This window comes from Rhyacophila brunnea, unplaced genomic scaffold (genome assembly GCF_057557595.1).
Source record: "Rhyacophila brunnea isolate RB1 unplaced genomic scaffold, BYU_Rbru_1.0 scaffold_4, whole genome shotgun sequence".
Taxonomy (NCBI): domain Eukaryota; kingdom Metazoa; phylum Arthropoda; class Insecta; order Trichoptera; family Rhyacophilidae; genus Rhyacophila; species Rhyacophila brunnea.
Window position 1 is genome coordinate 16,785,614 of NW_028233068.1, and position 14,356 is coordinate 16,799,969.

Sequence of the window (14,356 nt, forward strand, 5' to 3'; positions counted from 1 at the left end):
AAAATGTAGTTTAAAACTTGGGTTCTCATTTCACTAAATCAAAAAATACTGTCTTTTTACTTAGCAGGGCAGAATTATTGATTGTTATGATCTATTTTAAGGATGTAAGCATAGATTTTTCACGTAATCATATTACAATTTTACTATACGTCCCTCTATCAAACATGTCACAAAAAGACTTGTCACTTTGGCGGATTTGCTTCTCCTGCGTAATTAGTAATTACATAATGATTTTGCCATCAACGAAGTGTTAGAATATAAATAAAGTATTTAAAAAAAATATTGTTTTAGAGATAAACAAAATATCTACATATAAAAAAGAACTTACTTTTACCGCGTTAATATCTTAAATATTTGAAAGCAAACTTCTGATTTTTCATTTGGCATTAGGTACTGAACATTTAATAGCCAAACGAAAATTCCACAAAAATATTTAGTTTCTGACACAGGTATTCATATTTTATTTTATTCATTAGACGTTTGCTATGCACAAAATTACCTCGAAACGAATGTCATTGCTACTATCAGTTAATATTATTGCATCAGTTGTCGGAACATTTTTTCAATGCACAACCATTGTTAAGTAAAAGAAAAATCAATTTGTTTGTTGTTTTAAATCAATTCAAGTAAAATATTATTCGGTAATTGTGCCGCAGAGGTGGACACGAGCTTTTATATATTTTTTTTACGAAAACAGTTTATTCCATGTAGACAATTATAATAAATACCTTTTTCTGTCGGCGCATCGGCTTTTCGATCCAATAATCGTTAATTGAAAATTTGAAATTTTCATACATTTTGATACACCATTATCACTAGGGAACTCGGAAATAATGGGAACTGTAATACAGAACGGGTAAGGCGATAGCAGGTAACCGACTCGAGTAAGGAAGAATTCGGGTTAAACTTACACACGCGTCAAGAATACGTTTTGGGTCGAATACTGAAAACTGCTCTCGGTTTATGAATTTACGCTCATTTAATGTTGTTGTATTACACACACTATTGCACGTGCATAAGGCGTGCTTCATTTTCGTAGGACACTCACACATTCAAAATCCTGCTTCAAGATGCGGCGTATTGAATATAGCCTATCGGTATTATATTTATTATCTGTTCTGTGATTATCACAAACCAAGATTATATGAGGTAAAATTAAGGTTGGGGTAGGCTAGATTAGGTTAGGTTAGGTTAGGAGGTTAGGTTTGGTTTGGTCTAAAAAGAAAGTTGTAAAATCTCATGTCCACCTCTGCAACACATTTACCTGTTATTCAAATTCAAATTTATTTATTTTTACATACAGTGAATATTACAAAAACATAAATTTAAGACACCCACAACATGACATATAAAAGCTAAGAAATATTATTAATAAAACAGTATACTACAATAAGAACAGTATAAAAAGTAAATACCTAGGTACAAAAATTATAAAAATCATTAATGCATGGATACACACAGAATTAGCTAAGTGGACCGTATTTTAAGAATCCCTAAAACAACGCCAACCTATTTATACTTATCCTGATGTAGGTGGAATATATAAATTATACCTATAATTGTATGGAGAATTACAATTATACCGTATACTTCAAGAGCTTTTAAATTAATATTACGTAAATGTGTGTTAATTATTATGAAGAATTATTAAATTTAATATTAAGTAGCATTGCCTTTGATTACATTTTTTATGAGTTTTAATTAAAATATATTAAAAATCTCACTCACCCTGTGATTATAATAATACCTACTTACCTGCTTTTAAACAAAATAAATATCCTTCAAATATAAACGATTGAAAAATGTATTTAATTATTATTTGTTTAAAACGAAATAATCATTGACAGAATCGCATTAATTTTCATAATATTTAACATCTTATCATCGTAGTATTATAATCCCTATTATAATGTTGTATGAGGAAATAAATTAGCCTTCCAAATTCCGTTTATATATTTTTTTCCTCAAATATTTTAATACACTCAAAACATACGCATAAAATAATTACACACTTATCAATATAATTAATAAAATCATGGTTATAAATGTTATAATAATTGTAGCTAATTATTAGTATGTAATAGATAATCGCGATGCTACATAAAAATACCCGGGAACTCAGAAATACTTAATGGGTATGGAGTGACAGGCAACCGATCTCGAGTGTGGAAGAATATGGGATAAACTTAAACACGTGTTAAGAATACGCTTGCCTTTCGTTCTGACAACTCGTTAGCTAAATGCAGAACTAGTCTAACTCATATTTAATTTCTAAAAAAATTAAATGTGAGTTGGAGAGTGATAAAAATCAAATGTGATTGAGAAATAGTTTTGCATTCAGCTGACGATGACTGCTTTCCGTTTATGCACTGACGCTCATTCAATATTAGTGTTTTTGAAGGTTGCAACACACACTATTGCACGTCTGTAATGTGTGTTTCATTTTAGTAGGACACTCACACATTCAAAACCCTGCGTCGAAATGTAATGTCTATCGGAATTCTATTTATTAATCTGTTCTGTGAGAAATACAGTCATTATTTTTGATAGATTGAACTTTATATCTGACACTTCTACTTTGTCGTGTTATTAAAAGTTTTATGAGTGACAAATAAGACGTGTTTGCTGGATGTTATTTTTATTATGTGAACTTAGACTTTTCTGAGAGGTCAGATTGGGTTGCGATCAATAAAATGTATGATATACGGTGATTCCATACAGTCAATTTGTTCGATCTTTCGATCGCAAATAAATGAACTGAATAGACGTATATAGTTAATTTGAGGACAGGCCAATGTGAAATAATGATAGCCGCATCATTACTTCATATGGCCAGTATAAGATATTTATAAGTATTCTCTCTTACCCGGGTCCAGGGCTCGAAATAGACCGGAACGCACCGGAGCGCCGTTCCTGTTCGTGAAATTCTAAAAGATACCGTTCCGGCTCGTGGCTTCTTTGAAAATTGCGTTCCGTTTCATGTTATTGAGATAATATTGCATGTAGGTATGTAGTTTTTAAAGTTGTAAGAACTGATTCGTGGGGGAAAAATGTGTATGTTTTTTATTAATGATTAGTCCTACGTCCTAAGTCTATAATATAATATAGGCTGTTCGGACTTCAGATGTGTTTAAAAATGGGCTAAAGGGCTACAGGTCCACGGCCTTAAATTAGTAGGTCTCCGGAACCTGAAAAACAATTTGAAATCACAAAATAACCTTTCAGCGAAGGAATACACAAATGTACTAGCTTCTAGAATTTTGAAGATAAGAGCCCAATTCTAAGAAAATTGACGAAAAATAAGTGATTTTGCAAAAATGAGTAGGTACCCATTAAAAAAACTACATCTTAATGTTGTACTGGGGAGGGGGATGTGTATTAGCTCAGAGCCCCTTCAAGTATCAATGAAACCCTGATTATTAGGCATATCGCCCTTATGATATACGAAAAATATTTAACATAATTTGATATTTTTGAATGATTATTCAGCGCTCCGGTTCGTAAGATTTTCTATTTCGAGTACTGCCCGGGTCTCACATACAAACCCTTCTCGACTGCAATACCTACATCGAATTTGTCGATGTGAATTTGTTGGAAAATCCTACCGGTTTCATTCTTTATTTACACCTAACTGTTGATTAATCATTAGTCATTAGTAAAATGCTGATATGAGTTTATTTTCACTGCCACGATTGAAATGCGAGCTTTCAAAGCTAAGCAGATAAAGCTCGTAAACTTTTAAATGGGAATAACCTGGCCTGCGAGATAATCCGCTAATCCAGGGCCTATCATAATAAATAATAATTATCACGCTTTGATGCTTTCCTTTATATGCCGAAATTAATCCACGGAGAAAATAACAAACACTTTTCCCTCGAAATTCACCTAATGTTACTTCTGACAGACACTTATTCTACTCTTCGAAGAATGAAGGAAACAACTACAAAAGAATACTAAAAATACACCATTGATTTCACATCATGGTCAGTTTTGTACGTAGTACATTTAATATCGAAGGATTTTATATCAATGTCTAGTATAATGGATATTTCATTTGGAGAAAACCATAATTAATTTTAATACTATCGACCGAGGGATGGTACTCGATGGAATTTAATTTTAAATTATAATAGATTTAAGTTTTGTATTAGTCGTTTTTTTGCGACTCGGGTTTCACCTTTCGGCATCTTCAGGCACTATGTGCCCTCATCAAAAGGCAAATACACACTGACATCGAATACAGTTAATTCTAACGTATATAAGTAATAAATTAATACAATAAAATATATATGTAAAAACTGTGTCACCTACCTATTAACTCAAGGATCACAATAAAAAATATAACAAACAAATTATGAGTAGGTCGTTGAAGTGTTTGTAAAAAATACCTATCACTAATAATATAATCAATAAAACCCTAATAATAATAGATCATTAGATAATAATCAATTACACTACATTATAATTAAGTATTCCATTCAAGAGGTGTAAAATCGTCAATACTGGGAATACAATTATTGCTTCATATAAAATTATACTTATCACCAATATGTAATTATCGAAAACTAATCGAGAATACATTTTGTATTAAAATGAACGACACCGTCTAGCGAACAAATTTAGAAAAAAGGGTATTATGGCATTACAGCTATTGACTAATGCGCCATAATACATATTAAAATACAATACAATATTATAGACAGTATGAAATTATAAATAGTTATGAAATTATCAATGAAGATTTAATTACTAATCTCAACTAATATAATACAAGAAAGAAGAAGAGAAAGTAAGTTTTTATGTGAATATTATAGTAAAATAATAAAAACAGTTACAAATTTAACCTATTTAACACGTCTACAAATTGTATATGGTTAGTAAAATATCAACCTTTATGGTGCCATAGAATAAATAAACAAACATTTGGGCAGCTTTACATTGGAAATCGAATAATTCGGAATCGATAATACTTATGAGTTACCAACATGGTCCGTAAATAATATGTAGTACATTAGTCACTTTGCAATCAAAATCTGCGGAATAACTATGTATTTATTAAAAAGCACAATTTAAAGTCACCAGTCAATAGTATAATCGTCAGTGAGCTTTCGAAATTTCATCGATGTCGCATGTCGTTCTGTCAGTAGGTACGTCGTAAGTAGGGAATCCAATCCCGAGCCAAAATTCTGATCCTGGGATTTCGGGATTACAATTTGACAAGGTCCCGGGATTGGCATTTTTTTTCCATTATTAATATATAAAAATTTTATATTTACAAATAACATTGATTAAATCTGTCAAAAATAAATCTAGTATAATTTTTTATACTATTTACGACATTTATTGTTAATATTGTATACATTCAATCTTGGAAATACATAAGTTTAATGGAGTAAATTATTATATTGTAATATAAATAATAATGTGAATTTAATATGAGATTGCTGTTTCTGATAGCTAACGTATGAGATCATGGTGGAATTACTTTGTTAATAGTGCGAAGCATTGTCTTTTTCCAATCTTTCTCATTTTTATTAATTTATGTAAACAAATAAAATGAATCGGAAACTTACACATGGGTATAAATCAAACTTCATTCAAACTCAGTTTATTTCTAATGTAGTTATTTGTTATTAAAAGTATTTTTTCTATTATATTTTCGTTTTTATTTTATTTTCCATAAAAATTAATAAAAAAATCAATCCTGAAAGTTTCGGGATTATGTTTATCAATCCCGGGATTCACAAGTATCGAAAATAGCTCGGGATCCCGGGAAGTCGTAAGCATCTATTTCAGTATTATATTATTACTCTATTCTATGCGATTACCCATCGTTTAACTCCCTCCAACTGGCAATCTTCGCAACTGCTGTAAGACGCACCTACCTAGTATAATGTGCGGCAATTAAGTATGCTTTAAATTTACGTGCATACACAATATATTGGTAGATTCACTTTGATCGAACAATTTGATTGCCAATTCGTGGTAAGCCGAATTGAGATAATGTATTTCCGATAAATCTTAGATTAGGTTTATTTGCGAGAAGATTTATATGAGTACATGAGTTTCTCAGAAAGCTAGTGTAATAATAAATGTACATTAAACAGATGGCAGTGTAAGAATGCAAGCATAGGTATTGATTGAGAGATATTAACCAGTTTTATTATGATTGTGTTACTCACTGAAATAGTAATGTCATTATACTGTTCGTTTAATTATGTTCTGGTGTTATTCAGCTGTTATTTTCTTACAGGCTGTCAACATTCTTGGATGTGGCTTAGTTGTGTGTAGAGTTGGGTATTTCCCGAGAAAATCTCAATCTCGAGATTCGGTATTTCCCGAAATGATGAAATATTGAATCTCGAGATTAGGGATTTCCAGAAAAGAAACTTAAAAAAATCCTAAAATTAGTGTAAAAACAGACAAATTCGAAAAAAATATGATTTTTTTATTATTTATGTAAGAAGACAAACAAAATAGATGTAGGAAAACAAAAATAATTCAAAACATTACTTATTAAAATAGACTTTCAAAAAACACAGTCTGTCAATCGCTGCGTCTGACAATCGCGTACGCTTTTGAGACACAAAATTCCCTGATGTTGCAAAAAATGCGCTCATTTTGAGTCGACGTTGGCTTCATTGTGTTAAATGCCCCGATCAGTCTTTGAACGTTTTGTGTTTACTGTCCACTTTTTCCATATAGAAAATCGTTTTTTCAATTAATATTTGATAATGAAAAAATCCCGAATCCCGAGAAAAGATTCTCGAGATCCGGGATTAACCAAAATTTAAAAATTTCAATTCTCGAGATTCGGGATGGAAAATCTCGAAAATTTCTCGAGAATTCCAGTCGGGAAATTCCCGAAACCCAACTCTAGTTGTGCAGCAGAAATTATTTTAATAAACTATTTCTTTTATTCAACGAATAATTCACAAGATTTGAGAATGTAACATTGAATTTATATTTTACATACATAATTTGAAAACATCTCGTGCATATACCCACTAGAAAAAATAAGACACCCGACGGGACGGGAAAAGCACACTGGCACGAATCCAGCGGTTACAGGTTCATGTCCCGCCGGGTGTCGTACGTTTTTCTAAAAAAAAGTTTTTTTTAGTGGGTGTATGTATGTATGAGATGTTTTCAAAGAAATTATTATGATTATAATCACACTTAGACTTTAAAACATCTATCCAACTATTATGAGAGTATCCTATCATTTGATTTCTTTCACGACCCGATTAAAATAAACGATTCATTTATTTTCGTGCCAGCTTATTTTTCAAATTATAAATTTGTGTTTACGTGTAGGTATATTTTCTTTCACGTTACTACACCATTTAATAGGTACGTCTTCTCCCTGTCTCGCCCTCTCCTAAACATTCACATATTATGTCTTCTCTCATGCATTACAGAAAAATCAAAACAAAATATAAGGTAATTATGATAATATACAATAGTAGAAAATACTCGTTGTTAAGGGGATTCACGATTTTGAATATTTTTTCATTTTTAATTACATCCCCCCACTCACCACTTCATTGTATCCCAGCCCCCCCCCATTAGGGCGCTACGTAATATTCTATATAATATTTTTAACACCACAATAGGCCATGAGACCCAACGACAGTAGTGTAATTAGTACTAGATGTAAATGTGAATCAAATACACAGGCTTTGTACGAAAAACAATATTTTATAAAAGGTAATAGCACAACTAATTTTATCGAAGATTAGTCTTTGATTAGCCAGATAAAATGTTAAAAATTCAGTAGATTGACAGAAAATTATAAAAAGCAATTATTTTACATCATGAAAATTACACTAGTAGACTTTAAATCGTGCTATTGTTATAATATCACAAGTATATTTAAAAAAACACGTAAATATGACCTTTAATCAAATATAAAATATCAGAAGATCTACTAAAATTTCAGTAAATACTGGGTCACTGTTATCAGGTCACAGATCGTTTTAAAATGAAGACGGCAAAAAATTAGCCAACAAATTATTGATTATAATTTTATAAAATTTTCGCCAATTAGATTACAAAAATAGAAATATAATACTGAAAACAAATAAACGTATAAGTCAAAATGTTTTTTTTGTCCATTTTTTAAACGTAACTTTTATAGAATGTTTTACGCAGTGTATTATAATATGTCTCTCATGTTTTTTTTTTCAAAGAATGCTCTTATATTATATCATTTAATAACCTTTTGTCAATGAAGTCTAATACCGATATAGATCTATAAATGATACGTTCTACATAATATTATTAAGTATTGATAAAGCACCATGTAAAGTACCTATTGTAAAAGCTTTTCAAATCACCTTCGCTGTTGTCATAGACTCACAGACTCTATGGAGCCGAACAATCATATGCGTACGTCACAACAAAATTAAAACCTAGTCTAGACACAAGTAATTCGTAGTATTTTTACATATTGTATTCATCATAGAAATTGTGACAAAACAATGACTCAATGTCTTTTAAATTTTATTTCAGATAAATATCTATATTTTATATTTCCAAGAATAAATAAATGTATTCTAATATAAAACTCAAAACAAAAGTAAATGCCAAAAATAATACAGATAATATCTCATCCAATCTTGTTATAATGACATGTCGCAAGCCAAGATAGACCGCATATTTGCTTCTGTAGCAAGTTTTATCACTCTTATATTTTTTAATAAATAATAATATGAAAAAAAATGTCTATTCAAAGCGGCATTTCCGGTTGGTGCCGGATTAAGGCAGACTTTGAGATTAAAGCGGGCTCTCGGGGATTACGGCTTACCACGAATAACTTTGTAAGCATCATAATATTCCTGGCCAGGTCAAACAATGCCAATCTGTTTTTTTTTCTAATAGTTTTCCGGAAATAATCGTAGTTCCGACTGTCTAAAGATACATGTAATTAATTATTGTCCACATGACTTCTATTATCGATATTATATATATTTTTATTAAGAGCTTTGATAATTACGAATTTCTCTAATAAATTTAAATTAGAATATAAGTAGGTACATAATTTGAAACACAAAAAAATCTTTTTTGAAAATTATACGTCGCCCAACACCTGTAATCACTGGATTCGCGATAATGTGATTTAACCAATTAAGCAACGGCAATCCTACTTAATTACGACTAATTTAACTAGTAGTTCTTACATAAAATACCTACTTAGTAGGTAAGTATATAATATCTGAGATGTTTTCAAAGTATGTAGGTATATTCAATTTATATAAGATGTTACATTCTGAAATCTTGTGAATTATTATTTTAATAAAATAAATGGTTTATTAAACAAACATCAGAATAAAATATTACACAACGATTCATTTTATTCATACAAACAACTACGATGCATTTATATAATATTGATAGTCTCATTGTTACTAGGTTTAGCTAAATTTTATGTTATAGGTATAAGCCTATAGATTTCCGTTTACCGACCCAATGGACGACAGATAACTATGAGCTATGAACTCATTTCAAGTAGAGTAGTAATGAATTCATATATAGTGACGTCATGTGAGGGTAGGCAGAACATGCGTTGTTTAGGGGCGGCAGATGAAGGAATGAAAATGATTATTACAGCATGTGAAAGTTGTTGCGGTTTTCTCATAGTGCGCATAATAATATGCTCATAGCCGGTTGGCAGCATGAAACTGACGTTGCGGACGATCCTTTACAAAGTACCAACATCTTAGTTTTAAGAATTAAGTTTTCTAACTTTACAATACATTTGTCTGTCTAAGATAATAAAATATAAATGTAGGTATACACCTAACATATTTTCATACAGTTTAAGACTAACAATGAAAAGGGACGACATTATAAGTCTGCTGAAGGACGGCACTTTGCCTAGAGATGATTTTTACATTAAACGAAAACTTAATTTATAATACTACTATTTCTTTTATTCATAATACAAGAAATAGTTAATTAAAAATTATTAGCAAGTGCAAGTAGTTACATCTAAAAAATATTGGAGAAATTCCACGACGTCGGTTAGTAATCAAAGTCATAGTAAATAGTTACCTACTTTGATTTAAGAAACAAAAATCGATTGCCAAAGTAGCTTGATTTGGAAGAGCACTGATGAGTAGGTATTAAAATTGACCAATAGTTAAAATTTGTCGCAATTAGTATGTCACCTCGTAGCATAGTGGTAATGCACGGATCAGGGCGTAAACCTGGGAGATACGAGGTTCGATTCCCCGTCGGGTTGGCTTACTTTTTTTTTTCAAAAAAGATATTTTCTATTGGTTATAATATATTCTCTCAGAAAGTGTTTTTCAAAATTATATATGTTCGAAAACTTAATCACAGAAAAGAGGCTAGGGGTGTGGTTAAACATTCTCCTAGCCTAGAATAAAAATAAATGGCGTGGTTTATATTATTATCAAAAAAAATCTACGTTATATACTTACAGTTTCCATTAGTTATCAACTACATACATCGATAGAGCGATGTCCACTATCGAGTTGGTACTCGACATCGGCTCACCCGTTTGTTCGTTTTTGTCGAACGTTGTTTGTTTCAAAACCGCGTGAAATCCAAATTGAAAATCAAGCGGGCTGTTTTGTTGAAGAATGTACACCTACTACATTATCTGATATACCCTAGGGGCGGCAGGTTATATGAAAGGGTGGTGAAGCAGGCAAGTATGGTGAGGCAGGCTGGTAATCAATTTGCGGCAAAATTTCCACGTTAACATTATATTATTATATAGGTACGTTATAATGACCAAAGTAAATCCTCCGTGATGCCCTGCACTTTTTTTTTGTTATTTCTTGTCGGCTATTATTATTGGCCTGCTTCATTCAGTTGTATGAGAAAGCCGATTCCTTACCCCTCTTTTTATTTAATACCTCTATGGATATACCTTAGTGATGTAATTGTGACACAAAGTTTTTTTGCAATAAATTGTTGGTATTCAATGATTTAATTGATCAATATAAAAAGCAAATGTCACCATCATCCATATGGTTACATGTAAATTGTACGTAAAACATTTCACCATGGCACAGTTTGGCGTGAGCTTTCTATTGGAAAGAGATAACCGTATATTATACGGTCTCCATTTTTATTAGATTCAATGTTAACATTAATTCAATTTTCATAGCTGGATTTTGGCAAAATTCATGAATTCATGAATGAAAACTTAACTTAACCTAACAAAAAAATAATCTAGTATATCGGCCATTTTCAAAATTTGTTTGCTGCTAGCTTCCTGTAAAGTGCAAACCGACAAGTGTCTTATTTAGACATGATTTTTTTGTCATTACAATACGACCCAAAGAGGTTGGACGGTATATTTCCGATTTTGGTTCACTATTAAGCGGAGCATAATATTATGAATGGAATTTCAAATTGTAGAATATTTATCTTTAGAGCCGTTCACTGGGACAGTTTTATGCAATGACATTAATATGGACGAAGCATCTAGAAAATAAAATTACACTCACTTTGTGTCGGGTCTGCCGGATGGCGAATTTCATATTTTAATATCGGTATCCTACGCTCAAATGAACATTCTGCTTGCAAGCGGTCTGGCGACACCGCTGGGTCTGCCCATACAAAATTTCTGACTGTCAGGTTTCGACTCCACCGTTATTATTGTGTTACAAAATGCCAATGTGCCTAGTTATAAATTGTAAAAAAAATCTACTAAACACTCCAAGAAAGATGGGATATCGCTTTTCATGTGCTAGTATTATTTATTATTTTTAAAATGCCATTTTAAGATATTGATGAATGTTCAATGCAATTGAATGACAGAAACCATTGGACAGTCGCCTGTGATGCGCTGGGCTCACTTGCGTCTAATCTCCGAGAAGTCGTAAGTAACCGAGAATCTGTTTCTAACGCAATGAGTCATGACACTAATATGCCATTACAATAAAGGTTATATTACTATAAATTCTCAAAGCTTGTATCGCATAATGGAAATGGATACGTCATATGGTCACGTGACATCTACCTATACATCTGTGAATGACTTTCATGCACAATTTCTCGTGCGCGCCGATATGAAGTGAGTTGTCCATTTAATATGTCATTGGTTTTATGAATCAAACAAACACGTGAATGTTGCTAGTGGTAGTTGCATGGCCTTACCGCAAATACTGCGAATGGTGAATCATGGCATAAAATTTAGAGACTTTTTGTTCGGTCAATATTGTGATTGTAGTTCCTGAAAAACAAGACGTCTTATCTCATTCTATCCGACTGTTTAAAGATAACATTTTTCATTACGTTTTGACCCATGTGTATTTCCGCAACAGGTAAATCTTCTCTCGTATACTTGCTGACTGCGTAATTCGATTTAAATTTCCACCTGAGTTTGAGAAATACTGTCAAAAGCTCCCAGATAAAAACAAGTGGATTTAAATACAAAACAGATGCGACCGCTCTAAGCTTTACTTATATTCAAGAGAACTGCTTCTTATCTAAATCTACTTGGGACAGACATTCGGAACATTTATTTTACAAACTACAAAGTTAATAATTGTTACTTTCAGTTTTTCATTGCATTCTTCTATCTATAGTCTATGGAAAAATTTACTAACCGAGCGCTCGATAATATTTTCCGAAAATATCAACTTATTTTTATTTAATTTTATATATAAGTATTCTATAAATAATTACAAGATAAAAAGAACTTTTTATATACAACGTTTTTAAATTTTCTGTTGAATCATATAAACTTGACTTGCTAGCTTAAACGATCAAAAAAATTGTACTTGATAGAAATAATACTGAAATGTGATTTTGATTTCCATAATAACGCACATATATATTAATAATTTAGTTGCTAGGACCATCCGCTTAGCAACCAATAATGGTGTCGAAATAACTTTTTATACAAAACAGAATTAACTGAAAATGAATTCAATTCTACTTAAAGATGGCTAAAAGTATTAAAAGAATGCATTGGCATCGGGTTCTGATATATTCTAAAAGTTTCAAATGTCTAGCTAGTCGGGAAGTTAGTTAAAAATCGATTGCAAGATTTGTACCGGACAAATAAGAATACGAGCTAAGAAAAACGTTGTAATAATAAAATACGTGTATTCGATTTTTTTATGCCTACCTAGATCAGGTAGTCAAATATTTTTTTCCACGAGACGAAGCGATAATCTCGAGGATTTCATTAACCGGAGCTGGGCTCCGTTGCGCTCCGGTCATTTCGAGCCCTGGTATATGCTGTAAAAAGGTTACTTTTTATAGTTTCTATTTTAAAAAAATCTATCTGTTTTATATTGATTTTTAAATTAGGTAGACGAAGGTGACACTCAACTAAATTGGCGCCAACAATTTGTAGTTTATAAGCTGTATTGTTTCATCAATACTGGCTCAGTAGTATTTGAGTTATAATCTATCAAACGGAAACGTACAGACAGATAATATATTAATAAATCCATGTTATATAGATAGCATTTCTTTTTTTATCTCGCTCACGAACCAGATTGTTCTATACCAATATTTCTCGCATATTAAGTGTTTTGAGTATATTTTGAGGACGTCCGAAAGTAATGCCGGCGAATAAATCAAATTTTTGACAACGTTGCTTTCTTTTTACTTTATTTTCTTTTCGTTTTTTTTTATTTTATCTTTATGACATTAGAACGAAACAATCTCTACGCAATGGCACTCTTCCGCGCGTATTTATTTATTTTATTCTTGAGAAGATTTTTATGTCACCGTTTTATTGGTTGTTTTATTTTTGTACAAATGTAATAAATTGATTTGGAACATTTTCCCATGCGCATGGCATGCCCATTACATTATAATATGTACTGACATAAAATGTGACATATTCATATATAATAGTCCCATGGTGGTACTTACATATTATATATATTATAATAATGTAAGTCTATCGCCGTAAAAGTAATTATTATAAAGAAACTCGGCCTGTCACTGTTCATATTATGATTTAGGCAGAATTTTTGATAATTTGAATAATTTGGTAAGTTTGCACAAATATTTATCATTCTTTGCCTATTTCATATTTTTAAGGGATTTATTTTATTCCAAAAAATAGCTGGCGTACAAGTGTCTACCTAGTAAAAATTGGCTGACAGTGATAAGGTTAAAATGCAAAACACGTGATCTAAATTTTGCTGGCTTAAATCAATTATTAAGAGCGTACTTCAGTGAAACGGCAAATAATTTTCAACAGTAGGTGCGACGAAATTTCTCACTCGTCGCCTAGACTCGTCAATCGGAGACCGTCAGTCGAAGTGTGCGCACGTCGATTTGTTTTGTCATGGCGTCGGATGAAAATATTCTTAAATCGTGTATAGATGACTAAAAAACTTTACGTATGTAC

General features: G+C 31.4%; 1 protein-coding gene across 1 annotated transcript in view; it reads left to right on the plus strand.

Annotated features, from left to right (window-relative positions):
- Positions 1-14,356, plus strand: part of sli (slit guidance ligand) — a 381,470-nt gene that overhangs the window by 88,733 nt on the left and 278,381 nt on the right. The window lies entirely within an intron of this gene.